Source organism: Pan paniscus, chromosome 18 (genome assembly GCF_029289425.2).
Source record: "Pan paniscus chromosome 18, NHGRI_mPanPan1-v2.0_pri, whole genome shotgun sequence".
In the NCBI taxonomy this organism is placed as follows: Eukaryota; Metazoa; Chordata; class Mammalia; order Primates; family Hominidae; genus Pan; species Pan paniscus.
The window spans coordinates 74676970-74689463 of record NC_073267.2 but is presented as its reverse complement, the minus strand read 5'-3'; the positions used below and the strand labels follow the sequence as shown (position 1 = coordinate 74689463).

Sequence of the window (12494 nt, the reverse complement as noted above, 5' to 3'; positions counted from 1 at the left end):
ACAGTTCCCTCTCACCACGAAACATATGACATACAACCCCTGCCCCACCATTTCCAATGCCCTATTTGTCCAGTTAAATCCTGTGCCATTTCCACAGGGAAGCCCTTCCTTTAAATCAGGACTCTTTGTTTTAACCTGGACTATATTCCTTTCCTTTACAGTGCTTATCTCAATAGGTTATTGTACATTCATGAGTGTAATATGTGGGTTAATGTGCCTCTCCTCCCCTAGACTCCAAGCACTATGAAAGTGAGAGCTATATTTGTTTTTGTTCCTTGATTTCCTTAGGTCCTAGAACATGACTTGGGGCAGAGGGAACCCATTTACTTTGAATGGAATAAGGTCACATACACTTGCTAAGGTTGGATTTCACACTTAGCTGGAAGTTTCTAGCCACAATTTTAAAAGGCAGGCAGGCAAAGAAAGAAAAGAAAGGAGGAAGAAAGAGAAAGAAAAGAAAAGAAAGAAGTAAGGAAGGAGAGAGAGAGAGAAAGAAAGAAAGAGAAAGAAGGAAAGAAAGAAAGGGAGGGATGAAGGAAGGAAGAAAGAAAGGACAGAGGAAAGGAAGGAAGGAAAGAAGGAAGGAAGGAAAGAAAGAAGAAAGGTAGAAAGGAAGAAAGGAAAATAAAGAAAGAATCAACTATGTGATTCAGTCTTCCTATTACACATAAATTGCAAGAAAATTAATTGTTCAGAATTGTTAAAACTAGCTCTGATTTTTAATGCAATGAGAGTCTCATGTGATTCAAACATGCTCATCAGCCAAAAGTAACAAAACATGCATTGATGTCATCCCAACTGAAAACCCAGTAATCAGGTTCTTGGCATGGCTCCTGACCTTGTCTCAGCTCCCAGTAAAGGCCAGGAGAAGACTTCCAGAGCACAATGTAGTGGGTATGGGTGGACAGAATGTGATCATCTGCAGGTACAGTGCTGATGGCTGATGCTCTGGTTTAATCCAGAGTTGACTTAGAGTCCTCAGAGGAATAGATGGACTCAATATACTCCAGGCCATATTCCAAGAATGTTGTCTCTCTCAGCCAAAACCTTCAAAAGACATTGGACATCCCACTGTGCTTAAGATTTTACTCCCTGGCAAGTCACTGAAGGGCATTTTGGGTGTGTTCCATTAAAGAGTGAAGCTATGTGCTTTAAGAGCTAGCCTGGATGAGATACCTGAACCTCAGACAAGCTGCCTAGGGCCCCCTGGGTTGCCCAGGGTTTCATCTATGATAATGTTAATACTCATATTCTGGCCTCTCTTATCTCCTAGCTTAAATCTTTCAGGTTCCAAATTTGTTACAGAAAGCTTCAGAGGAGGCACAAAGACTAACATAGTTGGGAGAAGGTGGGCTGAGCATGGATCACAGTGACCTGGCTTCAGATCCTGCCTCTGTATACCCTGGAGTAAATTATATAAACTGGCAAGCTGTATACTCTCGATTAAATTATGTAAACCATCTGAACACTCATTTCCTCAACTGGAAATGTTACCTATTTTTTTTTAATTAAGAATAAGTAAAACAACGTATGCGATGTATTCAGTTTATGAAATATAATAAATGCTGTTTTTGTTGTCATTCATCGCTCAAGATTTTAATCAGCTATTATTTTGAGAAAGCCAAAGCTTGACATACTACTACAAAATGATAGAACAGGAATTTTTATTTGTGAAACAAAGTAGACTTGAGGCCAAGCTAAGCATTGCTACTGGCCTTTGTTCTTGTTCCCTTTTATGCCTTGGGAAAGACCCAGTGGATGCTTTTGAAAAACTAAAATAGGAAAAAAGTGATTCCCCAGAGCCTGGAGGTTGATGGAGTCTAAAAGAACCAGGTTGCCCGTTGCTCATAGTCAGGTGGTGGCAGGGCAGGCACCTGAAGCCCACCTCAGAGACTTTTGTTCACAGCTGAGTCCTGCAACTGAGGGTGCTCACAAACTCCTTGTAATTCAGGTATTAACCTGGCTTGCTAAGCTGCCAGATCCTCTCCCCAGTGGTTTCTGTAGAGTTTTAAGTTTGTCAGCTCATTTTTCACTTGCAGCATCTATCTCTGGAAATGGCAAATGGTCTTGGGCTGCCCCCAACTCTGATGAGCATTCAGAGCATTTTTTAACAGAATCTTCCATTTTTAATTTTGCTTGGAGCACCATAGTCCAACAGCAGTCACTGGGCATTGGGAGACATAGTTTCTACCTGATTCTGACCCTCAAAGGGCATTCATTCAGGAGAGGGAATGGAATGTGCAAAGTGAAAGAGGCAACCACAGGGTCTGGGCTGTGTAGAAAGTGTTAGGAAATTCAGCAGAGCTGGAGTCTTTGGAGTACAAGGGGTGGTGATGGGGAATAAGGTCAGGTGAGGATGTTGAGAATGACATTAAAAGGCTCTTGTTGCTCCAGAGTTTTTCTTACTCTCCTAAGACACAAGAAATCAGCATGTGTGAAATGGACATGGAGATGCTGGAACAATCAGATGATATTTAAGAAATCATTCTTACTCTGGAAGCCTTTGTGAAGGATGAAGAGAAGTTATTATAGACAGGAGTAAACAAAACACCAGTTAAGAAGTTGTTATAGTAGTCCAGATTTTTAAATTATATATATATATAAAATCTATATATACTTATATAATACACGTACAATTTAAAAATATATATGTGTATGTGTTTGTGTGTATAGATATACACAATATATGTATGTATGTATATATCTATATATATACACACATACAAAAACCTATGCGTGTGTGTGTATATATATATACACAAGGCACACATATGATGTTTAAACAGAGAAATCAGAGTGAGGATGGAGAGTAATCATTAAACTGAGAATGGAATCCCATAGGAAGGCAATCCTATGGGGAAAAAATCAATTGATTGTGGGAAAAAATAGAAAAGCAGGTTTTTAATTTTCTGACTTGTATATCTGGGCAGGTGAATAAATGGTCATGAGGGATACTTTAAACAAATGCCTTTTCCTCCAGGATCTTGGTTTTATTGTTAGTAAGATTAGAATATTGGAAGACAGGACTTTATAGGGATAGAGGGAGAATGTGTGACCTCTTGCAACCACAATTATTGTCAAAGTGGCCTTCTAGTCACCAAGCAGCAGCTATATTTTTAGCTGAGAGCTGGTGATTTGAACCTGCAGCATGAAGCTCTACATAGAAATATTTGAAAACCAGGGTTAATGCTTCAGGGCATGTTGCATCTTTGAATACTATAATGAAAATGTATGCTAAATTAAATAGTTCCTACCTTGGCTTCTCAGTGTGCTTGAGCTATTTAATAGTACTTAAACAAAGACACTCACTTCCCAAAATGGTGAGATCTCTGCAACATGGATCCATGAGCTAGTCCTATGTCCTTGGGCAATTTGCAAAAATTATCTCAGTCTTCATTTCCCTAGCTCCAAAATGGGGTTACTAATACCGATCTATTCAGATTTTAGTGAGATACAATAAGGGAAGACAAATAAAATGACAACTATGGAGTTTGACACACAGAAGTATTTACTTGAAGTTATTCCTTCTATTCTTCTTGTTAGAGGATGCAGTCTCAAGTGATGGAATATTTGATGATTTGAAGTCAAATACTGGAGTCTGTCTGGTGAATCTGAGTAATTCGTGTTCTAGGAACCTCGATTTTTTCAACCATAAAATGGAGCAATGTGTAGCTATTTTACATGGTTGACAAAGTATCGGTCTTCATTTGCTAGTGTTCATTGGATGGATCATGTTACATTTTTGTTGTTGTTGTTGTTGTTATTGTTTTCTCTTTGAAATGGAGTCTCACTGTTGTCACCCAGGCTGGAGTGCAGTTGCACGATCTCGGCTCACTGCAGCCTCCATCTCCCAGGTTCACACGATTCTCCTGCCTCAGTCTCCCAAGTAGCTGGGACTACAGGCTCCTGCCACCATGCCCAGCTAACTTTTTTATTTTTAGAGGAGATGGGTTTTTGCCATGTTGCCCAGGCTAGTCTCAAACTCCTGACTTCAAGTGATCCGCCCACCTTAGCTTCCCAGCATGCTGGGATTACAGGTGTGAGCCACCACACCTGGCGATTATGATACATTGTATCACCTTTTATAAAATGAGCTTCAACGAAAAACAAGGCATGGTTATAAGAGGTTTGCTCAGAATACAACAACCAATCCAGGGAAGGAGGAACTAGAACGGTCTCTTCTTGACTAATTAATTGGTGATGAATACAAGGGAGAGAGGGCATCCTAAACTCTAAAGAACTGGGAAAGAAGCCAAGTGTAAATATTTTCTTTTCTGAATAATTTATTGTCTAACATGATTATACTAATTCAATTAACAGCAAACAATATATTTGAAAATCGACTGAATTCTATGTGTCAGGCACAGTACTAGGTCTTAAAAGAAATGGAAGAAGACAAGATAAGAAAACACAATCTCTTACCTGATGGTTTCCAGTGTAAGCAACCCACAAGCAAATAAGAGTGGGGAGTTAAATCGGTCATTCGAGTAACAGTAAACATACTGATGCTGATGCACGAGAAGCTATTTCTTGGCTTCACCTCTTTTCCTTAGGTGGCCAATACCTGCCTTTTGCAAGGAGTTAATTCCTCAGTTAGGAACCCAACAATTTTGACAGTTTGAAAAAGAACTAAATCACAGAGGTAAGAGAAGATTGTGCTTCCCAAGAGAGGCTCACACAGGGACACAAAAAGACCTTGAACATCTATAAAACATGGGCCCCCACTGAGGAAGGCAGAATGCATTTTATATTTCTAAACAAACTAATATTTTTCATCTGGAGTTATTTCTATACTATCAGCAGAAAAAAAAAAAAAGGCAACCTCTGCATGTGGTTGTGTATTTATGAGTGAGTTTTATCTGTAAACAGATTTGTAACTAAAAACAGAAATATCTTTTTATGGGAGACAGCTGGTTGAGAGATTAAAGATACACAAGGAGAGAGGGGCTCAAATTAACAAACATTCCTAGACGTAGAATGTCTGTGAGTATTAGGAATCTTCTAACTTGTGACCTAAAAAACATCTAATCCCCACTGGTTTTCCAGCATAGGTTTCAGCCTTCTTGGCATTTAGAAGAGAAACAAAAACAAAAACAAAAGTTGGAAAGCCTAGTGCAAAGCTATAATGCTTCAAAATCTCAAGGAATCATAAATAACTATAAATACTATGTGAGCAAAAAATTCCTAAATATGTAGTTTCATTTGCGCAATTCAGAAAAAAAAATATTCAAATTAGGCCAATTCTGCGTTTGCTCCCCCGCTTGTGGAGTACAATAACATGTGTGTCTGCAATTTGGATTTGATTCCTAAGTTTCTAGCATCTGCCACATGTTTGTGCTGAGAGCGTGCTGTATTGGAATAAAACTATTCTTGGGTTTATTTTTCAAAGGACGCTAGCAAGCATGAATTTACAAAACTTTTTATTGAGGTTGGGCGTGACTCTTTGAATCTAGTAAACCAATCCCCAAATAGGATTTGGTACACCAATAATCAAAACATCTTCAGTTATTTTCTTTCTACTCCAGGAATGGATTTTTAAATAAAAGGCCAGAGCTCAGGATGGCTTCTTTGCTGTGGTCACGGTCATGGGAACTTTGATGGGAGAGGGTTTGAGGGCAATCACTTTCCTGTGGTGAGCTCTATGCTCCAACTCGAGTCATTCGTGCTTTAAGTTGATTTAATTTCTAGAATCACCTGAACAAGACCAAGGCCTAGAGTTGGTTCTACTCAATGATTTTCCTGCTAAAACCAAAGTTGCATTGATTAGGATTGGCTGATCCTGGAAAAATTAGGCAAGGTTAATTTCCTACATTTTCCCTCTTAGGCTAGCTGGGTATTTCCGAAAATTCCATTATTAAAATTAATTTACATTTTAAATTTTTTTCATAAAGGAAATGCATACGTCTCTCATAAGTGAAAAACCATTATCAATCACAAGTAAAATGTCATACAACAAACATCTTATACACAATTGTATATATAATATATAATACAATGTGAAATACATTTTAAAATACATACAATGAACAGAAAACAAAGCAAGAAATTACTGCTTCTGAAAGACTCTTAAGCCTGATGCTTACTCTTTTGTGACTGTTGTTGTTTAAAGGGAGGTTGGAAGGTTTCAGATAGATGTTAAAGACAGATTACCAATAAATTCATTAACTGGACTGATTACTAAAAACATTACATGTTTACATCATCTAATATTTAACATCATGTGCTCATACTACCGTGAACACTCTTCTTTAATACTGTCGGTATTTTGTATTCCAGGCTTTGAAAAATCCTTCTTTAGTAGACAGCTGTTACTATTTATATTGAAGCCATATCACTTGATAAGGCTGAACATTTTAAGAGCTTATCAGTCATCAGCACCTAGGGGGTGCAGGTTAGATTCCTTTTTTTAAATTAAATTTTATTTATTTATTTATTTTTGAGATGGAGTTTTGCTCTTGTTGCCTAGGCTGGAGTGCAATGGCGTGAGCTCGGCTCACTGCAGCCTCTGCCTCCTGGGTTCAAGCAATTCTTGTGCCTCAGCCTCTCAAGTAGCTGGGGTTACAGGTGCCCACCACCATGCCCGGCTAATTTTTTGTACTTTTAGTAGACAAGGTGTTTCAACATGTTGGCCACGCTGGTCTCGAACTCCTGACCTCAGGTGATACGCCCGCCTCGGCCTCCCAAAGTGCTGGGATTGCAGGCATGAGCCACTGCGCCCAGCCAGCTTAGATTCTATTCTGATCCCTTTCCTGCCGATCAACCCCGCCTTGCCTCATCTTTCTCATTCTAGGACTGAAACACAGGGTGACACCTGTACTCTCTTATACCTCCACACTTTTATATACATTGTTTCTACAGTCTATAAAATTATCCCCTCAAGAGAGTTCTTCCTTTCACAAACATGTCTTGGTCCTTCTAGACAACCCCCATTCACCCACCAAGACTCAAAGAATATTTAGAGGACAACTCGAAGATAGATATTTAATGCACTACACTTCGAAGAATTTATTAATCAAAAATATTTATGTAAAGGTATAAAGACAATGGGTGCAAGAGTGATTATTTTAGCATTGTTTGAAAGGACAAAAATGGAAGTTATGATAATATGCTTACATATGGGATTGGCTAAATAACCATGTTTCATCCGTAAAATATAATATTCTAGAGTTGTTAAAAATAATGGTCTCATCTATATTCTCATGTGGGAAGATAGCCGTTGTGTCTATACCATTTACCGAGCCCCTCCTCTTTCTTTACTTGGATTGTTTAATCCATTTATTAAATCTTCATAAAATTGCTAAAGAGTAGCAGAGCAGTATCACCCCATATTACACATGAGGAAATCAGGACATAGAGTTATTTGACCAAACTCACCCTGTTAGTGGCAGAGCAAAGATTGAACCCTAGGAATGCTGGAGCCTTAGATAGTGCTTTTAAATTTCAGACTGGATTGTAGATCATGTGGTTTGGTTCTGTGTCCCCACCCAAATCCCACCTTGAATTGTAATAATGCCCACATGTCATGGGAGGGACCCAGTGGGAGGTGATTGAATCATGGGGGCAGGTTTTTCCTGTGCTGTTCTCGTGATAGTGAATAAGTCTCACAAGATCTGATGGTTCCCCTGCACATGCTGTTTCCTGTCTGCTGCCAACTAAGATGTCCCTTTGCTCTTCATTCATCTTCCACCATGATTGTGAGGCCTCCCCAGCCATGTGGAACTGTGAGCCCATTAAACCTCTTTCCTTTATAAATTGTCCAGGCTTGGGTATGTCTTTATTAACAGCATGAAAACGGACTAATACAGTAGGTCTTGAGGAACATACATCAAATTGTTAACTCTGTTTATCTTGGAAGGAAGTAGCAAGTGCTATAAGGCATATTTCTGTGTCCCTGTCAGGGCACATGATGCTTGATTCCCTGATGACCTGCACTCATTACCTAATCGATTCCATTAAGCACTAATTAGGGAGTGGAGACATGCAAGGGGACAGTTCTATTTATGATCTGGGTCCAATACCAGGTTGCTAGTGTTACACTGAGAGCCCCAATGTCAGGCGTAAAGACCTTTCAAAAGAACTCATCCCTGCAGGACTGTATTTTCACAGCCACATTCCTGCTGATCTCATTTTAGGTCACTGGCTCCCAGTCATGATTCCTCATCATTTCCTGCCTTCTTGACCTTCTCAGTTGGGCAGTTCTTGTACTGAACTCACCTCAGTTCTGTTTGATTTTTATGTCTTCTAAGATTTAGAGTCTTTCCTAAGGCTTCCTGCGTATCAAAGCTCAACTTACCCTGTCTTTTGTGGTAGGGGGATTTTTATTTCCATGATAATGCTGAGCCTGAACAATCGTTCCCAAGTTAGGATTGGTAAGACTGAAGGTGATTTTATCCTGTGGTTTTAATCTTTGGATCACACCTGTCTTTTCAAGGTGAAGCACAGAAATATATTCTAGGGAGCTGTTGATGAAATCACTGAGGCTGGAGCTGGCTAGTTTTTAAGTAAATTATAATAACTATTGGCAATTATTCTGATAATCTCTCTTTGAAAACAAAAGCTCTGGGCAGCATGACAAGTATCTTGGAGTACCATCCTACTGACAACAACATAATTATTATTATAGCTGTTATCATTCCCCAGAAGTTTATTTGCAAACTTTAAATGGCAGGTAGTTTTAATCTGGTTTGCTGCCAGATACCGGGTGTCCCTCCCTCTGTCTTGGTTAACAATGCCTATAAACATCAGCTGGAAATAAGTCTGCCTTGCTTGGACCATTTCTGTGATACAAAGTGGTAAAAGATGATGAAACATCAGGGGATTTAACTATATCAACATGATTGGCATTGCTGCTGCTGCTATTATTACCATGAATAGAGGGTCTTATATGGGAAAGACACTATAAGCTCATCGCATTAAGACAAAACTTCTTGTCTTCCCAAGGAAACAGCAAGGCAAACCATTTCAGAGATTATGACATTGAGGACCTGAGAGGTCATGTGATTTGATGAAGGTCATCAGTAAGTGGTGGAACCATGATTTTTTTTTTTTTTTTTTTTTTTTTGAGACAGGATCTTGCTCTGTCACTCAGGCTGGAGTGGAGTGGCATGATCACAGCTCACTGCAACCTCTAACAGCTGAGCTCAAGTCAGCCCCCTCCTCAGCCTCCTGAGAAGCTAGGACTACAGGCATGTACCAGCACACTTGGCTAAGATTTTTATTTCGTGTAGAGATGGGGGTCTCAATATGTTGCCCAGGCTGGTGGAACCATGATTCTGATGTGCACTTTCCTGACCCAGAACCCCAACACATTATCCAACTCAGGCTTCCATGGAGTAACCACAAACTTGCTCTTGGTGTCATCCCACCTTTGAAAGGAATTCAATCGAATCTGAAATGCTGAGGGCATTCAGCATCTGACAAATCCGAGTGTTAAGGAAAGGTGTATCTAATTCCTGGTTTGGAGCCACCATGAAGCTGTGGGGACCTATGAACCGGCGTCTTCTCTTCTTCTTCCTAACCACAACTATGCATATTGGAAGCTCCAATACCTCCACACTGTGCTGCCTCAGCACACAGCTGTGGGATGTCTTCCAGAGAAGAGGTTTATTTTGACTGACCCATCCTCTCCCACGCTTTAGTTTTATTTTTTTTTTAATGGGTCAAAGTGTGAACAATCATCATCCACATGAAATCTTCCAGCTGCTTCTGGAGCTGTTTGGAGACCAACGTCTGAAAGCCAACTCTTCAATCATTTCTCAGAGGGAAGAGCCCTGGGGACAACGGCAGGGCTAAGAGGGACGAGAGAGCCAGGAAAGTCCAGGCCAAGGGTGCCTCTTGAACCTTGTGGCTGAGGGGAGCAGGCTGTTGGGATGATCAGCAGACATGGAAAGTCCTTCCAGCTCTACCCCTGTGTATTTCCCAGCGAATGCTCTCGGATTTTAGGACTTACCTCCTAAAATTTTCACTTGGTCTAAAGCAAAAGGCCCCAGGCTTTCTGCCAGGAGCTGCAACTTTTCATCTGATGAGGAGGTAATGAGATTTGCTGAATTCTGGCTATGGGGTTCTGTGTTAAATACTTTTTTTAATCTTTTCTTTTTTTTTTTTTGAGACAAACTTCACATAACCTAAAATTCACCATTTTAATTATTTTGAAGAGTACAATGTGGTGGTTTCCAGACCACAATGTGCAACCATCATCACTATCCATGTTCAGAATATTTCCAGCACATCATCTCACAGAATCCCATCAACACTAGTATGAGGTAAGAATTCTTGTTTGCGTTTTACAGATGAAGAGATGGTGCATCAGAGAAAAGTGACAAAGGTGGCAAAGGTGTGGAGTGGTGCGACTGGCATTTCCATTCCAGAGTGCATCACTTCAAACCTTACATTCCTGAGGCTGTTCGTCGAAGGCTTCTCACAGTCAGCTTTCTTGATATGTGGAGGGGCTTAGGTGCAACAAGAGGCTGTGCTTTACTTCTCCGAAGGAACACAGAAAAGCAGATGGGGGAGAAACAGTTGGTGGCATCAAGCTTTTAAACCTACCAAGAAAAAATGAGAAAGCTACCAGGAGATTGCAGTCTGTAAATTAGGAAGCGTTGTGTTGTGGGGTGGGTGGTAGCAGGTGGAGGTTTATGACTTTGATGCAAATGGAGCAGTGGGTATAAATAAAAAAACAAACAAAAAAAGAGTGTGAGTTTCCACCAGAAAGCCTACATGTACATCCATAAGTGGATCAGTATCTCACCAGTCCTATTTCAGGCATTTCTCTGCAGAACTCTTGTCATTTCTCTGATGGATGAAGGTATACCATGCTCTCAGCCAGTTATCAGCAGGTGAGCTAAGCAGCTCGTGTAATGCAGGGCCAGGGTTAGTATAGGTGGGAACTGTTAGTGAGGAAGAATGGGTACAAGAGTGAGGAGAGTCATTCTGGACAGGTGATCACACAGCGTTAGAGGACATGAACTCAGGTGGTAAAGGCAGGCAGCAGGTGCCTTTGGGCAAAACCCAAAGATGGAGAGTTGTGATCTCTTGCATTAGAGATGGATTCAGGCAGAATACTGGAAGGGAAGTGAGACTGGGAAGCCCCTGAGGCCACACCTACAGCTTTTATTCTTGGAGCAGCAAGCAGCAGGCTTTCCTAATTCATTTTTTCTCTCTCTCTCTTGCAGTCTAAACTGCAGTTCATTTATTGCAGAGCCCTGTTCACATGGGTTCTCAGAGATGTTTTCATTCTGGCTTCTCACCACGCTGGAGATGAGAACTAGATGTGGTTTTCTAGATACAGTCTACATTTCCCTTTGAATCTGGAAGTCCGGCTTCAAGGTCAAGTATAGCTTCTTTCTTCTCATTGTTGGTCAGTGAGTTCCCTGGGATTCTCTTCCTTTCAGTTTATGTTGATCTGGGTGTTTGGAGTTTGCAGTTGAGCCCCTCCACCTGAACCCTCAAGCCTTCCCTGTCGGTTTCCTCAGTGACGCACTTCAATTACACATACCCCCTTTGAATCCCTCACTTTCTATAACTGCCGAAGTCTCTTCATAAAACAAAATATTTTAAAACATTTCCTTGAAGAATCAACAGAATACAAAGTTGATTCTCCCCCAAATTAATCTGTAGGTTTAATACAATTCCTATTAAAATCTCAGCAAGGTTTTTTGTAGACATAGACAAGCTTATTCTAAAATCCATATGGAAAGGCAAAAGACATAAAACAGATAAAGCAACTGTGGGGAAAAAAGGGTAAAGGAGTCACCCTGTCTGGTGTTAAGGCTATTCTATGGCAATAATAATCAAGGCAGACTGGTATTGGCAGAGAGAAGGGCACAGGCCAGTAGCACAGAATGGGGAACCCAGATATAAACCTATACAAATACACCCAACTGATTTTTGACAAAAGCACAAAAGGGTAGCCTTGCCTAAAAATGGTCCGAATGGGCCAGGTGCGGTGGCTCACACCTGTAATCCCAGCATTTTGGGAGCCCGAGGTGGGTGGATCACCTGAGGTCAGGAGTTCGAGACCAGCCTGACCAATATGGTGAAACCCCTTCTCAAAAAACAAGCAAACAAACAAAAATAGCCAGGTGTGGTGGTGAGCACCTGTAATCCCAGCAACTTGGGAGGCTGAGACAGAGGAATCGCTTAAACCTGGGAGGCGGAGGTTGCTGTGAGCTGAGATCATGCCACTGCACTCCAGCCTGGGTGACAGAGCGAGTTTCCATCTGAAAAAAAAAAAAAAGAGTCCAAATGTCACATTTGGACATCCACAGGCAAAACAATAACAACATCAACTAAATCTGGACTTTAAACTCACAACTTGTGCAATTATCAATTTAAAATAGATCACAAACTTAAATAAAATATGTAAACCTATAAAACTTTTGAAAAAAAGGAAAAACAAGATAAAATCATTAAAATCTGGAGTTAGACAAAAATGTTTTAGACTTGATACTAAAGACAAAAGCCATAAAAGAAAAATAGGATAAATTGGCTGTTGT

At 40.4% G+C, this 12494-nt stretch overlaps 1 long non-coding RNA gene across 1 annotated transcript in view; it reads left to right on the top strand.

The window, feature by feature from the left end:
- Window positions 1-8586: 8586 nt before the first annotated feature.
- The window catches only part of LOC130540870 (uncharacterized), a 36131-nt gene continuing 32223 nt past the window's right edge, over window positions 8587-12494 (top strand). The window contains exons 1-3 of the long non-coding RNA XR_008954887.2: window positions 8587-10029; window positions 10290-10422; window positions 11172-11325. This is a non-coding gene — a long non-coding RNA (uncharacterized LOC130540870). The remainder of the gene's footprint in view (window positions 10030-10289; window positions 10423-11171; window positions 11326-12494) is intronic.